General features: G+C 35.6%; 1 protein-coding gene across 1 annotated transcript in view; it reads right to left on the bottom strand.

Annotated features, from left to right (window-relative positions):
- The window catches only part of FAM189A1 (family with sequence similarity 189 member A1), a 103,792-nt gene that overhangs the window by 44,514 nt on the left and 36,974 nt on the right, over positions 1-22,304 (bottom strand). Inside the window, exon 2 of the mRNA XM_042824739.1 lies at positions 14,248-14,304. The gene's annotated coding sequence lies outside the window, so the exon portion shown is untranslated. The remainder of the gene's footprint in view (positions 1-14,247; positions 14,305-22,304) is intronic.

Raw genomic sequence — 22,304 nt, 5'->3', positions numbered from 1 at the left:
ATAATCATGTAGATGTTCAAGAACTTCCTTCCTACCATGCAATTAGATGGATGTTAAACGGACTTGATACATTTTTAAGGACAACGTAGAATATTCATCAATCTTAAACTGAGTCTCACATAATAAACAGCAAAAGTGAAACCAGACTTGCCTATCACTTACTTTTGTCCAGGCATTTCAAAATTCCCCATTTGTCTTCCATATTGGTCAAATATTCTGAAAATTTATGGTTTTATTAATCAACATCATTTACAAGAAGTGTTTTTATAATCAAAAGCAGTCTTTAAACAATTCAGACTCCTTTCTGATGAGGACATAAGCATCTTAAAGAGGAAAAGTATTGATGAACAGCATGCATAATGAGTTTGTGTAAGTTAGAAAGGGAAAATGAATAAGATTTCTGATAAATAATTTACTTGATTTTTAAACAGCTACAATTTAAACAACACAATATCAGCTACTCGCAGTATTAATGACTCCTTCATCCTCTTTTCAAAATACATGAAAACAATCATTTACTTGATTACACCAGCTTAACTATCATTTTACAGCTGTAAACATAAAAAATGCTGGGCCAGTATAAGCAGACAAATTTCAGTATGTGGAGAATTCAACGTGTAGGGAAATTGAAAGGTACAAGCAGGAAGAGAACAAAAACATGTACTCAATGCTCTCTGGAGATAAATATAGGCTATGCTGTATCTCCTAGAAGTATTCTGTTAATATCTAGGGTCTTTCTTTTTGTTTTCTGAATAATTCAGCCTATTTATTCAAATATGTGGGGAACTTCTTCCAGCCCTTTTACTGCAAACTGCTTTGAACAGTTCTATGGATCTTTAGAGAAAACTCCCTGTTTATATTATTATTTTTTACATTGCCAGTATTTCAAATGCCAGCCTTGTATTACAAACTGTCCTGAAAAAGAAATTCCACATTACTGGTCACATTATATTCCTCTTATGAACTACACACAGGTTCCTAAGAATTCATATCTTCAGAGAAATGCAGTGGACATCAAAACTTGTTCGGAAAGGAGGGGGGAGAGGTGGGGAGAGGAGCCATCAGTCACCTTTGCTCTCAGTAGATTTCAGATGAAGTTCTTACATTTCACCCATCTCCAAAGTAATAAAAAGTTGAATATCCTGTAACTTCATACTGACTGACTTGAACAGGTTTGTAAGTGAAGAAGACATGGCGTGAGGCTAAGCATTACATTCTTTACCTTTCCAGCCACAATATATAAGGCCAAATGTGATGAAATGGTTCAGCTGAAAAGTGCATCTGTACCTCAGTAAGTCTGCAGATGAAACCACACTGGGAAGAAGTATTTATAGTGGCGCAAAACAGACCTAATCATGCTTTCCTAACATGCTACTATTTAATTTGGGCTTCACTGATAAGGAAATTACTATTGCAATGCTTATGTTTGTCCTATTTGCTTCTGTATTGCTAATGCAGCAGCTTTGCAAATACAGAACAATGGAGAGAGAATTTGTAAGATAACTCTTCCAGATTCATTATGCTTTCCTTCATAACCCATTTATTTCTGGAAGGATCGTGGTATTTCTAAATATTCATTCTTGAACATCAGGTTACTAACGAAGGAACCCAAAACGGATCATGCAGTGTATCTGCATAAATATAGGCTTTTTTTTAGCAAGTGGTTGTCGATGAACATACTGCTTAAGTATAAGATGAAGATAACAAAGATGCCCACATTTAACTAAAAACAAATCAATGTATAAATTAAACTCAATTTACCAAAAAATTGTCGTAACATTCTGTCTTTCAAATAAGTGAAAAAATAGATAGTGAACACAGTGACATGCTGTTTATGCTTCACTGCAGCACAGAGCGTTCAAAGTATTCAGTTCATTTAAAAAATGTGAGAAATATCTAACAGCATCACACAGAACACGTTTGATTGACTTTTGTAACATTTTAAAAGGAAAAGACACAGGACAGAGTTCTAACACATCAACAGTAAAACCAATATTTGATCAAACTAAAACCCATTTAAGAAGCTGCCTCTGTCAGCAAAACATAGATTCATAATAAATAATATACTCCTTGAGTGAGAAGATAACACATTTTAGTTCTCTTTTCAAACCCCCTAATCTATATCTCTCTTCACAAACTGAAGTCCACACAAAGATGTCATCTTTAGCAGCCTAGATATGAAGGGTCAAGGCAGTCTGCTCTTCCTCGCTCCCTTTCATTTTGTTTCTTTTTTCTTTCCCCTCAATCTGCCAGCCTTCTATGTGATTCTAGAGAACACATCCATTAAACTATAATAAATATATGCATTTGGCATATACTTCATTGGTAAACAACTACAATTACTAGATAGGATGAGCCCAAACAGAAGAAATAAGATTTAACTAACACAGGTACTCTGATAAGCCTTAATTATCTTTGCATTACCAACCTGATGAAAAATATTTTGCAAAATACCAAGGGGGGCTGTAACGCAGGCATTAACTCAAGAATGCAATTAAAAATTCGGCGTGGAATTATCTCATTTAATAATTCCAATAACTGGCTTTAATTAAATTATACATTTCTTAAAACAGCTTCAAATAAAAATATACCCAGTGTATCAAGAATGGGTTTCAAACATTGCAGACCCAACATGTACACTTAATTAAATATCACAGTGCACTCATTTGCACAGAATGCAAAATGTGAGTTCCCCACTCTGCCTTTTCAAGGGACAGCTTATGAAGCATTAAGACCGTAATACCTTCCATGTTGAAAGAAAAATGTATTTTAACCCTAACACTAATGGGTCATGTTAATTTTCCAGTCCTATCTTCAAAATAAACAAATTGTAAACAAATCTCAATTTACAAATAAATAGTAACAAAAACCATTAGGAGTAAGAGAGCTCAACTATAGTGAAAATGTTCAAAAATAGAGCATACTTAGCACTTATTTTTTTCTATTCTGATACCTCCTATTCCTTTTTCATGTTTCTAATAGGAAACCACTTTTGATAACAGATTAAAAATTATATAGTTATTTTGAATATTTATCCACTTGAGTATTCTAAAAAATGGGTAGAGAACTTCCCATCCACACAGCAGTAGAGTTGTCTGCAATGCTCTCATCTTTCTTAATAGACAAGTCCAAGAACGTACATTAATTTCAAAATGCAAGTAGCTACATACACATTATTTTACAACCCGCACATGCCATTAAAAGTACATTTATCACTGAGAGCATTCTGCCTTATGTTTTCTGTTCGCTTTGCTCTGAACATTAAACTAGGAAAAACTAATATGAAAGACAGCTGTAATTCCCCAAACAATTACTTGACACTAATACACAACTTAAGTCAGCATCAAAACGGCTGTCAATCACACTGCAAGAAAACAAACTTTGAACATTACATTATGCTTCAGAACAGTATTCAACACTCAGAGCACTCTTCTTCAATGATACTATAAATATAAGTAGCATGTTACGTTTCTTATATTTTGTATAATGATTAATAAGTATTTGTCATTAGATGAGATGGAAAAGAATATATGACATTTGAAGAAATGTATTACATGCTTTAAGCTTATTTAATCATGATACAACCTCATAAACAATGATACAACTCTGATTCAGGACAGATCTCTGAAGACTTTACTGACTAGTGAAACATAGACAAGAAAATGGTTAAATCAGCTTCCTTACAATGGGTTCCACGATTGAAGTATGTGACGTCTCAAGGAACACTTTGTTTCTTCTAGAATTTGCCATTTTTGTGCAAAGAAAAGTTACAAACTACTATTTCTTAATGACCTTTTCAAGGCCTGCAATGTCATCTGTAAAATGGGAGCTCTTAATTAAGACAAAGAGTCATCATTCCTATCACCCTTCTCCTAGCTTTTCAATGAGGTAATTGGAATTGCACTCAGCACTCAATATGCGGATTTAAACTGTGACACATATAACAAGATATTATGACTCGTTCTGTATTTCTTTTCTAAGAACCCCTAGCATTTTATATGTATTACTGGAAGGCAAATACTGAACTTGGTAGTTTTGGAAAACTACTCACAAACTCTACCTGACTGTAAATTCATACCTCACCTTATTTCAGATTATTTTTCCTTAGTTGTAATCCTTAGTCATAATCCTAATAATGAGTATAATGCATTATTATGTTACCTTGATTAACTGATAATAGTCTTTATTTGTACTCTCTTCAAATGGTCCCTCTGTAAGCTTTGCAGAAATAAAAAAATGTATCAACATGTAATTCTACGAATACAAATCACTTCCCATTAAATCAAGTTGTATTTGTTTCACTTTATTATTAATATTACAATTATTTATTTTATCTTAATAAACTAATTCTATTTAAAAACAAAATCCAAAGACTGAAGACTGCGATGGGCACTGTTTCTCTTGTTTGGCATGGTGCAACGTGCATTACCTGCATGGAGCCTGAAGGGAGGCACAATGAGCATCCTCTCAGTGAGGAGCTCCAGGCTTGCTCAGGGCAGGGAGGATTCCTGAGACCCGAAGATGTGGGCAGGAGGGTCTCAGCACAGAGCAGAGCTCAGGGAGCAGGCAGCAGTAGCCAGGGTGGACAGAACTACACCAGTGACAGGAGAGTGGAAATGGAATGACATGCTTTCACTTGGGAAATAACTGAGGCAAGCAAACTAGCAAGGACTCACCACAAAACTACCTGGATTCCAAGAAGAATCAGATTAAATTCAATAATTTCTACCCTGTCTTACGTAGTTCCATTATAAAAAGGTAACTATCAAAATTCATATCCTGAAAAAATCTGGCTCTAAAGCATATGGTTTTTTTCCCTACCCAATTCACAATAAAAGAATGCCCAAACAGACCTGAGTCGAAACTGTGACCAACATGAGATCCTACCATGAGCCAAACTAAAGTGCCTATTGAGCCAAGTAGGAAGAAACATAATAAAGTAATAACAGTGAGAAGCTAAAACTAGGCAGATTCAGATCCTAGTTTTTTTCTAAGATTTATTAGAGTTATTGAAATACTGTATCTATTAGCATGGTGGAATGTTCATCACAAAGGCAACAGAAAATTACATTTTTTGAATTATTTTGGTCTATTTGCCATGATTCCAGAAGCAGTTTTGGTGCTCATGGTTGAGGCTCTTTGGGCTCAGTCATATTACACGATCCTACAGATCCCTTCTGACCTTATTTATTCAGCTATGAAGTGCACAACACAAAAATATCAGAAGAAAAAGCTAAAGGTTGATTTAATTACAATTTATGTAATTAAATATATAACCCACAGATCATTCTAAAGTGAACCCAATTATAAAACTTACTGCACAGGAAAGGTAATCACAGTAACACTGTTGTCTAATGGTTTCCAAGTGCACAAGAAGCAAAATTTAGCTTCCTGTTATTTCCTTCATAATAAAGACTGTTTTATTTCATGATTCGATATATCATTTTCAAAATTATTTCTCAACATTTGCCAAGAGGTGACTGATAATGAAAAAGCATTGGCATTTCAAATCTGTTTAATTGAGCATTCCATGTCCTTTGCCCAAATTAAAATAAAGGTCTTAACAACAATGTTCTCTATCAGTCTCTAGTAATGATTTGTATTAAACAGGCAGGAATATTCTCTGCTCTGCAACATAGCATGTTAAAGATTTAATGCTTCTAACTGAAGAAACACAAATTATTTTATCCTGAAGTATATATAACCATCACATTCCAAACAGTACTAAATTGAATTAAATTGCCCACAGATATAATTCCTTTTGACTAGGTCTAATGAGGCTATCTGACTTCAGAGAAAGCTGAAATCTTGTTATAATTATTAAATTACACTCAACTGTTTAAATTTTCAAAAGTAAATACTTCAGGTAAAGACTTCCAAAATTAAAATTTGGAATGCACAATTTTACCTGACCCTGTTAAAGGCCCTACTGACTTGTTTCCATCCGCACAAACTTTTAGTTCAATTAATTTATTAATTGTTGCTGGACAGTATTTTCATTGTTTTTTGTTTCTGTGAAAAAATTAATATATGCTACTAATAAAAAAATATGTTATTTGAGTTTATAACAAATGCTATTGTCATTAATTTCTAAGAAAAAGGTACGGCTTCCACTACTGAGGCTTTGGCCACGAGTCAGTACAGCTCATTTTCAAACTAATCATCAGACAGCTGCCACCAAGAGCATGGTGCATGAATAGAACAAGGTACTGTGTAGTTCCAGCAGGATTTGCAAGATGAAAAACAAAATGTACTTAAGAATCAGAACAAGTAGTTCAGTTTCCTCCTGTGGCATTCTTTAGTAATATATAACAATAAAGGAAGGGATCCAATAGCTGTTTCTAAAGCTTCTGAAGAACTCCAGAGTCAAAAACTTGACCTTGTCTCTGCATACACAGGGACAGATAAAGGGAAATACCTGATAGTATCAAAACTAATCTCCTCTGATATCTTATAATGAGAGTCTACCATTCAATATCCCAAAGAAATTCTCTATCAGTAAAGGCAATTTAGATAGGTAGATATTTTGATGGCAATACAAATTTTTTCCACACATGATCAGGCTAAAGGACTGCAACATAAGTGAGTTTAGCACTGTAACATTCTACATGTTAACACTATGTGTTATTTTTGTGATGCTATATTACAGAGGTAACGATTTACAGTTGATTTTAATATTTTTTAGAAACTGTACCAGTAGGCCTTATTTAGTAATAAAGTTCTAGTGCTCTCAGCTCCTAAAGTGATTAAACAAATTTGACAAAGCTAGATAATTCAGTATCTACTCATTTTTTGCTGTTTTCATTTTAACATTCACACATTTCTGAAGCTGATGTTTTCATTGGAAAATGAAAAACTTAGTCCAAACAGATAATTTCGACAGTTGCTCTGCTGATTCTATCATCTCCCTACCATTATTCACAGTGTGACAAACATCTGCATGTAGATTTGTAGTAATTTATTTTAGTATCTAGAAAACTTTTTTGGCATGTTTCAAACCCTCACAATAACCTGCTCCTTTTGTCCCCCTCTCTCCCCAGCTCAGTGAGCTGCAGAGTTAAGTTGCAGGTTTCATGTGTGCTTGCCTCTACATGTATCCCCTATGATCAAAATAACTTCCAACATTATTTTTAATAGAATTAGGACCATATCAGCCAGATATAAAACTTGCAACTACTTCAGACATATCTCTTTTCAATATATTATCTGACAAAGAAAATAACTGCATTAATTACATTCTTTAAATAACCTAATAAAATAGGTAATCTCAAACATTTTCCAAGACGATAGAAGAACACACTTCAATTAGAAAATTTAGTTTTGTTTATAACAAAATGCTGTACGTAAATGAAAGAGCCAGCTAGATCACTAATCTGAAATTAATACACTAAAAAGAATGCATTTATATTGCAGTAATTTTTCAGTAAATTCACATGAGATTGAACTTCTGGTTCCAGGTCTGCATTAATGGGTTCTTCCATATACACAGTATGTTACTTTTGCAACTGTCACACTGCTGCAACAATTCACCTTCAGAACAAACAGAAGTCCCAACAAAATGTTGCACTAAATTAACCTTCCATAACATCTGTAGCACAATGCCCAGAGGAAATAAAAGCTCATACTGTCTTGCTGACAAGGACAGGCATCAAAAGGCTGTGCAAGCAGCCCCTCCTGACAGCAGCGTAATTAGAGAGAAGCAGGTTGCGAAGTTCAAATACACAGATATTTTGCATCTGTCTTTTCCAAAATATTAATAGCAATTACTTATTCATGTGTAATTACCCTCATTGACAAAAGTTACGTGGTATCAGCAAAGGCTAACACACCACAATGCTTCTACTTTCTCCGCTGGGGAAGAAGGCCTATGTGCATTTCTCTACCCAGCATGGCTAAGTTTCTGCTCCTCCATTCCATGCAAGTAGAAATTTATCAGGGCAGCGAGAACAACAAAAGGAGGACAACATCTAGGCTGCTCCCTGCTGCTTTGTATCTCTAAACCTTTGGCCACTTCAGGGTTAGAAAAATGATACAAATTTCTTCTTTATTACTGTATCCACAAGGAGAATTTCAGCAGAAAGTAAGCAGCAAGTCTTTGCTGTTTTCTATACCAACTGAACAAGTACCAGAGAAAAGCAGATCTCTTGCCACAGAGCCAATCTTTTGGTTTTCCAATCAAATACAAGTAGTGATTTTGTATTGTGCTGCTTAGGAAAGAAGGGAAGGAGAAAAACAGTAACTTTATGATATATTTATCTCTATAATTATAAATCCACTCAAAAACACATATATGTTGTGGTCACATTGCTGTTCTACTGCAAACTACAGGTCTCCTCAAACAGAATAAAGCTACTGAAGTATTGTAATGGGCTGAAATTTCATTATGAATGTCAGCCTAAAGCTAATCTGTTCTCGTAATTCATCCTCAACTCAACTGGAAGCAAAAAAAGTGTGACCATGCTCTTTTTTTAATTACATTGTTCTACAAGAATAAATATGAAAATAGTATTAATGAACATTTTAGTCTGATGATCAGCTGAAAAGAGATCAAAATATGCCAAAAGACTACTGCTTTTTCCCCCTTAACCAGCCTTCTAGTACTACAGTGCTATGTAAATCAGCAAAGAAAAAGATGTGTAAAACCACAAGTAAAAGCTCTAAGGGACTACACCAGATCTTCTGACTGTACTGCTCACATCCATCCCTCTGTCATACACAAACCATAAATTACAGAATCTTAGAGACTTAGCTTTTCCATGAGCCTCATTATAATATACTACTGCAGCATCTCAAAGGTAGTAGTCAATTTGTGCTGCACTGCCTACAAGCATACAGGGAGAAAAGGCTCTGGCATACTGTGAAAGTACCATTTCCATTGCTTACTCTCTCTGGACAGAAAACATACTTATTAACATGTAATTTTGTAAAATGACCACGTCATATTTCAGTCTTCTAACATGACAATACCTACATCCGATGTCTATGGTTAAACAAACGCTGCTTATCTTCAGAAATGCATTTTATCACAATTGTGTCTAAAAGATACAACTATAAAGGTATAATGGACTCCAAGGATTTAGAAGTAGTTAATTCCTTCTCTCCTTATGACCACATGGTAAGAAGCTATGTTTGGTAGAATTAAGAACAGGAAAGGGACTAAAATATCCATAGTGTGGAAAAACTACTCAAGCCTGAGGAGAAAGTTATTTAAGAAGCAAAGGTAAATATTGTGACATTTCTAGTATATAAACAAAAAGTGACCAATTAGGGAGACCACAAAGGCCTAAAAAATGAAAACAGAGATATATCCCTAAAAATAAAATAAATTTGCTCCTCCGGTGCTTACAGAGGAAGTGAGGCAGATGTCAGAAGCAGAGATTAATTTCCCAAGGAGAAGGAAATAAGGCTCATGCCAAGAAAGAATTGAAGAAATTAGAAATGTGCAAAAGCTGCCAAAAAGTCCAGGACCAGATGGGCTGCAGCCTACATTTCTAAAAGAAAGAGCAAATGAGATGGAAGAACCATTAGCAGATATATTTAGAAAACGTGTGAGAACGGGGGAATTACTGATGGACTGAAGAGAGGCAAATGTAACACCCATACCATACCCTGCACTTAAGTAGCAGCAATGACTCTGGAACTGTGACAGTTCCCTACTGCCAAGGTATTGTGCTAGCATTAACTGCTGACATGGCAGAAGGGGCTGCTGCTTAAGTCTCTGCTGTAACGGAGACGTGCTTGTCCAGAAGAGTTAAGCATTAGTCCCGGCAGGCTTTGTCTGCTCTTCAGGAAAAGCTTTCTTAGGGTGTTTTAAAATTCTAACGATGCTCAAAAGAGAAGTCTTTATTATTTCATATTACTTTGAATAGTGAAGTATCCATTTTTCTGCTTTTATGGGTAATTTACTGAAATACAACAGTCAACCAGGTCAGAGAAAGATTCACTACTCCAGCAATTCGTATATATGTTCAGCCATACTAAAACAAGCCTTGAAAGCTAGCTCTGCAACTAACTTTGAAATTTAACATTGAAATGACAAAAACAAAACAAAATGCCACCACATATGAATGTTCACAAGCAAATCACAGCAGTAGTAATTAATCTAGATCTCAAAATATTAATTCCAAGTAAAACAACATAAGATGCTATGGGAAGAGAAGCAGAAGGTAGTGGCAAAAACTTGACCTATAAGAGAAGTATTTAATTTCTAAAAAAATTCTTTAGTGATGTTAAAGGAAATAATCAATAATTAAACAATTAAAGAAGAATTGCTGACAAACTCTAGAAAACTGAATGACTTCTCTTGGAGTCCTGATCCATAAATATAGCTCAGCATATAGAGAATGTTGCAGTGTAATTCAGATTGGCATACCAAATGAATTTTGGAAGCAATAACTTCACTAGATGGCAGATTTTTTTTATTCAGCTATAATTTATAAATAGGAATTCTCCCCAGTCTGGACTTACATTCCTTCCTTTTTATAAATAGCCATTTTTTTTACCACAAAAATCTTTCATTCATTGTTTATACTCCGCCAAATTCTAATCTATACATTTCCCTGATACCTCTCTTCATACACATGATACTAGCTGATGAGAAAAACTACTCAAAAAATAACAAGTTAATTCACATTCACTTTCTTTAGTTGCAGCATAAGAAACTAACTTCAGTTCAGTTTCTTCAACTGTTCTGCAGGCAAACTTTTGTTCATGCATCAGCCTACTGGAATCTGGTACGGGAATGGAAATGTTATACCAGAGGACAAAATCTAAACCACTACCATCACTTATCAGAGCCAACATACAAAGTGTGCACCTAGCAATGGAGAAACAGAAGAGTTAAAAATATTGGTAGAAATTTGAAGAATTTTTGTTTGGTCAAATCTTTTAAGAGATTTGAATGCTAAGAAATTTGGTGCAAAGAAATGCAATTATTTTAAAAGCAAGAGGCGACTCCTGTTATCGTAATCGCAAGCACTTGGCAGCCATTAAGCTCCAAGAGAAAATAATCTCCAAAAAGTTTTTAAAATCTGAATCTATGTCAAGTACTCCTCTATCAGAAGGGTAACAATTGAAGTAACTCAAACTAATCAGACTCACAAGTTCAACATTGTTATCTGAAACAGTTTATTTCCTAATAGTTATGACTTTTTCCTCTTTTAATGTAATTGACACTCACTGTAGTGTACAAAATACTTTTTGTATTTGAGAACACAGCATTAACAACTGTTATACAGTAACGGTAGGCTCAGACAAAATCCTAGTAGTCTACCAAAAGAAAACAATATTAATAGGTTGCGGTAAAACTTACACAATTTTTAAGGCACATTGCTTGTCAAAGAGGTTAACTCACTGATCTGGACACCGTGACAAATTCTTATGGGAAAAAAATGCAGAAGGACATGTGAAACGCTGCTACATTACATATGCACATTTTGTCAAAGGCAATATTTACCACATGAACCCTTATTAACACTACCATCTCACTATTTTAATAACATAGATTTGAATCTAGTATTGCTTTGTCCAAATACATTAATTGAAGCTCTGTTAGCATCAGCATATGAAGAATAAATTAATTTTCATTATTAAGTGAACTACACGAATCTCACAGAATATACGATGTAGCTGAAAATTGTCTTTCAGACAAAGGACAACCAGCAATTTGGAATATCCTTTTCTTGCCATACAGACAACTGGTTAAAAAGAATTCTCTGCCATGTCATCTTAGGCAAGTCAGAGTTAAGTTCCACTTAAAGACACGTGCAGACCACTACTGACTACAGACTAAGTGCTTCTAATTTCACTATTATTTTTTAAAATACATTAATACACTTTTGAAAATGGAAGCATGCTTCATGAATATCTATTAATTCTAACCATAGTCCAGTTTTCAATGTATCTACTAAGCAATAATTCACTTCTGTCAGCCATTTAAGATTTCACACTCTCATCTCCGGTATGATCACTACCTTTCTTTAGAACTGCATACTCACCAAAATGTCTGTGACTCAATGGATCTTCTATTTAAATTACCAAGCCAAATTCTAACACTTTCTAAACGAGAGACACTTGTAACAGTGGCATAGAAGCAGTACTAGATACCTGTATTTGTTTACACATAATGAATACCAGAGTCTCTCCAAGACTAAGTATGAGTAAAAGAAAAATATAAGTCAAGTACTTTAATGTCTATTACATCAATCTTTGTAAGATTTTTCCAATTAGATATTATGGCACTATTATATTCAGAAATATTAACACTTTTTCATAAATATATATACATATTGAGATATTAAGGTAGATTGCTGGGAACACTAATCATGCTATCACAAGAAATATATTTTGAAAAAGAAGAATAATACAGAAAAGAATGAAGTTTATGTTCAGCAACAATCCATTTCAAGAAATATTTATCTAGAAAGATACAATGAAAAGCAGCATAATGTATAGGTAACAGGTTATTAGAATTAAGTTAAAACCGTAAGTCTCCATACTTGTCTGAGAGAAAGTGACAGTAGGAACTGAAAAACATTTGCTGAGATATTGCAAGACTCTTATTCTCTTCTTAATACAGTCTTAAACCGCACTATAGTCAAAGGCAGGCAAGCAATAATGAATCAGTGTGCAAAGCAGAAAATACAAAAAGTAAAAAACGAAAGTCCTGTAATTTTTCTTGGCATGGAATGGAAATCTATTTTGCAATCCTACATTACACTCCAATCATACTGAGAGTTTTTCAATTTATAAATGCATACTGCAAGTTCTTCTAAGTTTATTTCTGCATGAATTATGTGTTAAAGCATTAAAATGAAGACTTCAATCACAGACAACCACCACACAGGTTATCAGAGTAATGCAATGGCATTCCTATTACAATAATGCTTACATATAGAAATGTCTGTTAACATGATACTTGCGAAGAAAGTCTGTTAACACAGGAAAATTAATGTGGTAAAAGACATTAAAATACATTTTAAGAAGCATTAACCCTTAGTAGTGGGATCAAGAGTCATCTACAGACAAATCTTATGTACACATACAATAAGAAAATACAATTCCAGTTGAAACAGTATTTTATATTTATATATTTCTAAAAGTAGGAGTGAGCAGCAAATCAAACAATAAATGTCTCTTCATGAGTTAAATTCATTAACTTATGAGTTAACATTTAACATCAAATTATTCAGTTCATTTTAATTGGTATTTCACTGTAAAACTTTACAAACATGTGAATTACTTCAAGTGGCAATCAATTACAGGTCTACTAATAACAATATTAGTTAATTTTTATCAGAACATACACTGCTCATCAAAAATTAACCAAGACTTTACCATATTTTATTTCTTCCAAGTGTTCCAATGTCTGTAACACACGAATACTAGAAAAACACAACATACCACAGTATTCAGTACTGTGATTCAGTACAGCTATCGCTGACGCACTCTGGATTTTTACCACTGCATTGCATTCTAAAATCACATGTGCCAAACACCTTGTTTTATTCATTCTTAGCAAATGAAATAGTTTTCCCAAATTAATCTTCCTATCCCCTTAAGGAACATACCACTTAGAGGGAATCTGTATTTGAGGAGAAATTTAACTGACAAATAGAAACAATTAATTACTTTGCTCAGATTGCTGCCTGCTTTAGATAAGGAAAGACTACCAAATATTTCTCAAACCTAACAATACTGAGTTCTTACTCAATTATTTCCTAAATTATATTGCAAAATTAGTATCATTCCATACATTTTAGATGCATCTTCATCCAAACTCAACGTGGTACATAAGAATAATTGAAACTATGCATTCTTTTTACAGAATAAAATAAGGATCGTAATTAATAAACATTATTTAATAAGCGGGAAAACATTTCCAAAACCAAAACTATTTTAAAACCTTCTTTCCTTCATTTATAGTAGTTTGGAAGCATACATAATGTTACATTACACCGGCAAATGCACAGACTGCAGTACTATACAGGAATTCAATCCAGTTTACCAGTCTGGTACTCATCATCAACCAAAAGTACAATGGGATGCCACAAGGTCCACAGTAGGCTACTGAAGCCCTTACTTAAAGCCCATTTGTAACATTTCAAAGTAGCAAGATATCAAAAACAAATCTTGATAGGCACAGGTGCATATAAAGACAAAACTTTTAGGAGTTTGTTATGCAGAATCCTTTGCTCAGCTTACACAAGTCTGTATAACACAACTGACCGCAGTCCCACCATCACTCACCACAAGTGAAAGGGGCCTCTTCCATGAAACAACACCAATCAATCCTGACAGCAGCACCTGCAACAGAGAGAGCAGAGTTACCAAAGACATGGGTTTTACAACAGCATTGTTAAAAATGATTATATTGGTACGTGCTAAGGTAAATTTCGGTCATGACATGTTTCTAGAGTGTTGGAAACAATCTGCTGAAAAGATAATGTTTTCACAGAATCACAGATCACAGAATCACCCGGGTTGGAAGGGACCTCAAGGATCATGTAGTTCCAACCCCCCTGCCTAGCAGGGCCACCAAACACACACATTCAGATCAGGTTGCCCAGGACCCCGTCCAACCTGGCCTTAAACACATCCAAGGACGGGGCATCCACAACCTCCCTGGGCAGCCCGTTCCAGGGCCTAACCACTCTCCTTGTATAGAACTTCCCCCTAACATCCAACCTAAATCTTCCCTCCTTCAACTTCGATCCATTTCCCCTAGTCCTGCTATTGTCAGCCCTTTTGAAGAGTTTACTCCCCTCCTGGGTGTAGGTTCCCTTCAGGTATTGATAGGCTGCAATGAGCAGCCTTCTCTTCTCCAGGCTGAACAAGCCCAACTCCCTCAGCCTGTCCTCATAGGGGAGGTGCTCCAGCCCCCTGATCATCTTAGTCGCCCTCCTCTGGACCCTTTCCAAAATCTCAATGTCTTTCTTGTACTGAGGGCTCCACACCTGGACACAGGACTCCAGATGGGGCCTCACAAGAGCCGAGTAGAGAGGGACGATCACCTCCCTGTCCCTGCTGACCACCCCTCTCCTGATGGAGCCCAGGATCCCATTTGCCTTTCGAGCTGCCAGAGCGCACTGCTGGCTCATGTTCAGTCTCTCGTCCATCAGGACCCCCAGGTCCTTCTCTGCCGAGCTGCTCTCAAGGACCACTCCTCCCAGCCTGTACGGGTGCCTGGGGTTCTTCCGGCCCAAATGCAAAACCTTGCACTTTGCCGTGTTGAACCTCATTAGGTTCACCCGAATGAGGTGAACCTAAACCTTTCATTTTATTCTGCATAAGACTTAAACAGAAGTACTGTTAATCTGTTTTTCAATCCAACCGCAAATCCAATTAGTTCTGATAGAATACAATAGGTCTTCAAACAAGTTCTCCCCAAGCCCCAGATGTTATCAACAATAACAGAGGAAAAATGTTTAGGGTAAGTTTTCACGTGATCTCTCAATATCCACAAAAATCAGCTCAGAGAAACACACAAGAAGGGGAGTCAAGATGTGGCAATCATTAACTCTGTTATTATTTCAACACAGCTACAGCAAACACAGAATGAGTAAAACACAACGGAGTGGAGGAAAAGAAAAGAACATCAGGAATTTTTTCCATTAGGACATTTAATTAAAATAAAATCCAGGGAATACGTTTATTTCATGGTTCTGCAGTATCATTTACCCCGTCTGACTAACATTAACTCTTATACTTAGCTAAGCTGATACAATCATTATGAAATCTTTCTGTAAACGCTTAAAGTAAGCAATAGTATCATTACTGCTCTCTATAGTCCTTTGATATTCAAAGGGGTGAAAGACCAGGAGCTAAAAAATACTCCTTCCCATTACGTGGTATTTGAAGCTGGCTGAAATTCAAATGTCAGAAAGTCACTATACTCACTGTATCATGCTTTACCAGCAATCCTTCATGTATATTAACAGTAGGGCATAATAATTAAAAAAGCATCTATATTTATCATCTAGAAGCAATGCTGTACAATCTTGCTGATAAACCAGGCTTGAAATAAGAGTGTCTGCTGATGTTTGGTGTGAATACAGAAGGAAGATCTGTTGGTGCACAGAAAAGCTGGGTGGTGCAGTGCCCAGTTTAAGCTCTCGCTATGTCTGGTCTGTGGGCACTCACATTGTAACATATTACACACAATTTAATGAAATCCACAGCTACTGCAGTTGAAAATATTACTCGGGAAGACATGTTGGAAGATGCATCTTCTGATATTTAGCAGCTGTGGAAAAACCTCAGATAAGGTTTCATAGTAAGACTACAATGTTAGTTCTGAATCCAAGTGCAAACAGAACCGGTGAAAAGAAAAAGAAAGCATGGCAAAAAGTGAGCCAAAAAACAGGATATGGGCGTCTAATGACCACGCAAATGGTCTCCACATACAAACACACATTTTGTATTCTACAGCATATCTTACAGCATTATAGTTATGCATCATATTTCTGCATGCTGACCAAGGCAGAGAAAAGCAGAGTTCCATTTCTGAAGTTAATTTAATTTGCTCACACAGACGCATTTGCCTATGATTGCTGTATGGCAACTGTCTCTGGCTGATAATCACGTAATGTGAAGCTGCACTCAAGAAGGTAAAATGACAGGGTTATCTAGCTTTTCTTCAGGCTAAACAGCGGTACGCTCTTAATTAAATAAATGGAACAGCTGAAACCACGAGGTTATTACAGAAAATCCTTTAAGAAAAACAAAAAACTGCCTTTCAAAAAAGAGTATGTGTTGATATGTAAAATACTCAATAAATCAGTACTTCTCAGTCACCAAGTTGTGTTAAAGAGTCAAAGTGGTTCAGTACACACTACCTACAGCTAGCAAATCGTCTCTTCCATTTGCCATGTAACCTCTCTACTGCAAGTTACATCTCTCCCCCTCAAAACACTTGTGGCACTGTGCATCTCTAGAACAGTTAAGCTGCCATATACACAACTGCTTAATTAGGAAAAAAGCATGCTGGGAACATCACATACCAACACTCATTAAAATGCATCAAGTGACTCTTAAAACAGAAATCTAAAGATGATTTCTTCTTGGCCTTGTACATAACTAAGACTTAAACGTAACAACATGAAAATTTTGTATTCTCTTCATTTTTACTTCTTTTTGTTTTTCCTTTTTACTTCTTACAAATGCAATGCCTATTTTGGGTAAAGTAAACAAAACTTTCATATCCAGAAGTATGAATTATTTGAAAAGTAGTAAGCAACCCACAGATCTAAGAAACCATACAGTCATCATTCATGGTATCCAAGGCTTCCACCAGTGGAAACAGTATGCATAACCCACATTCGGTTTCACCAGATGAAGGGCCATGAAGCCCAAGTACAAGGTGAGGGAGTTCTTTTACACAAGCATCTAAACTGCACTTCCTAAACACATACAGCTCAGCATATCAATCCACAGGTCTTCTCATGTTTTTCAAAAATCAATACATTGTAGGCACAACTTGCAGGTTTTTTTCTGTCTCAAACAGAAAAACCTAAATGGTAAATTGGTATTGCCTATTAAACTTTGATAATGGGTTTGATTTCAGAGCCTGCACATAACATTATCTAATGTCCTGGACCTAACTTCTAACTGCTGAGCTAGTGAAAATGCCCAATCATATCATAATTATATAATGAAACTGCTAAAATTTTGTTCAAAAGCATATGTTTGACAGCTTTTGCAGAATTCCTACAGTTATAACAATGGTGTTGATTCACAGAGCAAAAAATAAACAGAATACTTCAGTCCTGACTTCAGCAGTATTAGAAACACCCTACCACTAGGTATCAATGCCTTTCAACATGCACATAAAGACTCCATCACTAATGCAAGTTGTGCTCATGCACAGAGAAAATGCATTTATTTTAACATGCACATACAGAGGCAGGACAAACACAGAGGGTAAAATTACATCCCAGTACAGGGATTTCAAAAGATGGATTTAAACCAGCAGTAAAGAAAAAAAGAAAGAAATCCTTGACAGTTTGTTTGCCAGCATTTTCAGAGGAGTCTGACTTTGAATATGGGACAGATTAGATGATGCAGTCTCATGATACACCTTACACTACTGGTTTTACAAATCTTCAACTCCACCATGGTTATTTGCATACAATTCTTTTTCTGGTATCCTCCTTTTAAACATCTTTTTTGGACTACAAAAAATTATATTTATACAAGCATTAATTCAATTCAAACCACAATAAATACCATGAAACGCTATCAAGGTTAATCTACAGAACAGTAAAATTACTGATGTTTCAGCACTAATTTGTTTAGTAAAACAAATCCTCTCTTTTTTTTTTTTTAAGTACAACTTGAGATCTTGCAATGCCTTTCCAACATACAGCATATTAGCTACAGAAAACTCAAAGCCCAGTTACCTATCCTTATTTCTAGTTTCTTGTTGAGGATAATACACCATATGCCAAGTCATCTGCTCCTGCTCTGCAACTTTAAGAGCTCCTCAGCTCGTAAACTCTGAACAAATTCTGCAGACAATGGATTCAGTCACTAGTAAAATAAGCATTCCTATCGTTCATAAAAATTGAAGGAAACTTCTCCTTAGCCTTCTTCTAACATACCAGACATAGCAAATAATGGAAATTATGGTCATCTCTACCTCCTAAATTGCCTGAATAAGCAGAAACAACAGCTTCTGCATTTCCTTCCAAAGCAGAGGACAATATGCATATAACATGTCAATTCAAATGTACACCAATTCAAATATGTTGAAATAAACTATTTTTCGAGAGACAGAAAAAAGAGAGATCATAATATTTAATTTAGAGAGAGTAACTGTGCTACTAAAAGCATTGCAAATGTGGTGGAGGGGAAGCCAATCCAACACGTAAATGAGCTCCAGTAACAACTGAAATCAAAATGGAAACACTTGTCTAACAAGTTTGGTATAATTGATAAAACTACAGCACTCACTTTATTTTGCAGAATAATGGATAGCTTCATACCATAAGAAAATATAAGTGCTTCCAGGTGACTTAGAATAGACAAGGTAGCAATCAAAGTAAATTAAAGCATAACTAAGGAAATTAAGGCATAACTGCAGAAGCAGGGCTTAATGGAGTTTCAAACGAACTAATTAAGGGACAGACACCATATAACAACTGAGGAGAATATTGAAACAGCAAAGAACATGGTGTGGTTTTCTACGTACAAAGTGCTCATAAAAAGCAGCTTTACCTACAAACACGAAATAGTATTTTAAAAACAATACGCCAAAATTTTGTAGCATTCCACTGGACATAAAGAAAACACTGGGGGCAGCCTAATTTTATTTAAAAAATAAAAATATCCATACATTTATGAATAGATTTAATCCATATTTCAAAATAAAAGACCAGAAAACTATTTTGAGAAAGGTGCTGTGAAAAATAAACGTGATTTTACACAATACAATGAAGCCCAGATACTGTGTTTAGTTTCGGGCCCCTCACTACAGGATAGATCCTGAGCTGCTGGACCACATTAAGAGAACAGCAACAAGGGTGGGGATGGGACTAGAAAATAAAACATAAGAGGAACAGCCAAGGGAAGTGGAGTTGTTTGGTCTGGAAAAGGCTGAAGGCAGACCTCGCTGCTTTCTACACCTACCTGAAAGGAGGAGGCAGTGAGGATGTCAGTCACTTTTGTCAGGTGACAGGTGGCAATGAAACGTTGTGCCAGATTTAGATCGGACATTGAAAGAACTTCTTCATGGAAAGGCTGGTTAGGCATTGGAGCAGGCTGCCTGGGGAGGTGAGGAAGACCCTTCCCCAGTGGTATTTAAGAAATGTGTGGATGTGGCACTTAGGGACATCGTTTAGTTACTTAGTAGTGCTAGGCTAATGGTGAGACTTCATTATCTTAATGGTCTTTTCCAACCTAAATGACTCTAACTCTAACTCTATGATTTTAACCTTTGACAAGATTGAATGAAGTATGTAAGAGAAATTTCAATTAATTATCTATGATTCCCAATAAATGTAACAATGACCACAGATAGATGTTACAGATGTATATGTACACCTTTTCAAAACTGCATGTTTGGTGAACCTGTATGTGAATACATACAGATCAAAAGACTGTCTGAATGTCTATGAATGTCTACTCCAGGACCCACCACTGTCCATATGGGGGAATTTTTATCTCCCCGTTTGCTGTCTGAAACTCTTGTGTTTCAATTGATGCCCATTTGTCTCTTATCCCTTGATGTGCTGCTGTGAAGAACCTGGTATTTAGAAGAATATTAAACAGGAACAATTACCAGAAAAGTCTTCAATTTTCATCTCAATCTAGTTTAAAAAATTAAGTTGCAAAAAAATTACTTGTCACACCCGAAGAGAGGCTTAACTTTAAAATTTCACAGCAGCAGATTTGTCAAGCTGGTATGCAGAAAAGTAATGGAAGAGGTGTCAAAGAAGGAAATACTTTTATAAATGAGGGAAAATGTACACAGCTGTCAGTCACCTTTAATTAATAACATGAGTTCAAATGCAGTTAAGAAACCATAAGTCACTTCTCTTCACAGTTTTGGGATTTAACACTTTCTGAAACTCAGATTTCATTTTCTCTTTTTCTTCTAAGACATTAAGGATATCAAACATCAGTACCAAAATTTCACAGCAAATCCAAGGGTGTATTAACATATTATTAATGTATTCAATGTGCTGTGCTGGAACTGGAGCATTAAGAACAAACATTCTAACTTGTAAGTTTCTGTATTGTTATCTCCTAACATTCTTCTAACACTTAGTAGAATTTTTCTATTTTCTATTTTTTTTCTCTGGAAAATTAGAGGTCTTAGGGCTAAAATTTAGTTTTGACATGGATTTCTTAGCAAAATAAAGATCTGTACTTTAAAATGTCATTTTGTTGTCACTCTCCAGATATTCCTTACATTTTGGAATGGAACTCCTTCCATTTTGCGTACATCTTTTTAAAAAATAGTGTACCAGGTGTTAAAGCAAGTTGATTTCATATGAGACAAGACTGAGATATAATAAGATATAATAAGTTTCAAAAACATACATGATAGTTAAAAAGAGAACAGTCAATTACTTTTCAGGTAAATTAAGTATTGAACAAGAAATGAATGATTTTCATTTGTACTAAAAAAAAATTTAAGCTAGATGCTAAAAATAATTTTCTAATGATTGACACAATTCAATCTTTGATGAAGGGACAAGTTATGGAATTCCCACCACCAGAATTCAATAACAATCCAGTGAAATGCACAAGGCAGCTGAGTGCAGAGGGCAAAGAGTAAGCTGCCCATTTCACAATCCCTAAGGAGCTCACTATGAGCTTTCCCAGTATCAGCATTGCCCAGTGCTTTATGTCTGCAAAGCACTACAGGAATTGTTTCCGTTTCCAAGTGTTTGAAACCACGGACACCTTCCACCTTCTTTCCTCCACAAGAGCACAGACTGCTGCAGCTTAATTTTGCCAACTCAAACATTACTGGAAAACTGAAGTTTGATTTTACTTGAACAATTAAGTCGTCCTGATATCCCCAACTATATTTTGGCCTAGGTATACCAGAGAAGGGCTAAAACCAATGGCTAGACTCTCTTCGAGGATGGCGTTTTGTGAAATCCCTAACGGCCCCCAAAATAGGAAGATTATTGTTACACAAAATGCAACTACCAAGTATTATGGGGGTAAAGTCACAAAGATCACATTCTCAGAGGCTTCAGAAGCAACACATTACCATCAGGAGCACTCACTGCAGCATCTGCAATGCATTCGTATGAAATGATGGTAAGTGAAATACAAGTTATAGGAGGGAGAACTGGAACAGCATGGGACTTAGCTAAGAGAAGGTACTTACTCCTAATATCGTCTATGAGAAATATCATTCTCAACTTCAATTGCTTAGAAAGCAGCAAAGGTAAAGAAGTTCTTGGGATGAGGGTGGTGGAAATGCATTAACAAGTAACAGAAGAAAAAAATCACTTTTATGTGTTTCTGTATGCATATACATACTTGCCTAAACACTGCAGAACAAATACAGAACAGCAACATGATTTTGGAATGGCTTCTCAAAGAAGTCATCATAAATGGTAAATACTGATAAAAACCACACCACACTGCCACAGGTGCGTAATGCTGAGAAAAAAAAATAATAAATTAGTCACAGGCTAAAGGTCTGTAAAGCAGTCAATACGGATAGTTGTGCACTTACGCAAACTCTCCAACACGCATTTTATCACTAGAATCCAGGCATCTCTCTCCTTTAAAGACTAAAGTACAATGAAAACAAAGAACACAAATACCACCAGACAGCCCGC

Source organism: Centrocercus urophasianus, unplaced genomic scaffold (genome assembly GCF_019232065.1).
Source record: "Centrocercus urophasianus isolate 14NV4802_14NV808 unplaced genomic scaffold, USGS_Curo_1.0 seq_23, whole genome shotgun sequence".
NCBI lineage: Eukaryota > Metazoa > Chordata > Aves > Galliformes > Phasianidae > Centrocercus > Centrocercus urophasianus.
Note: the sequence above shows the minus strand (reverse complement) of the source record. Positions and strands in the feature narration are given on the sequence as shown.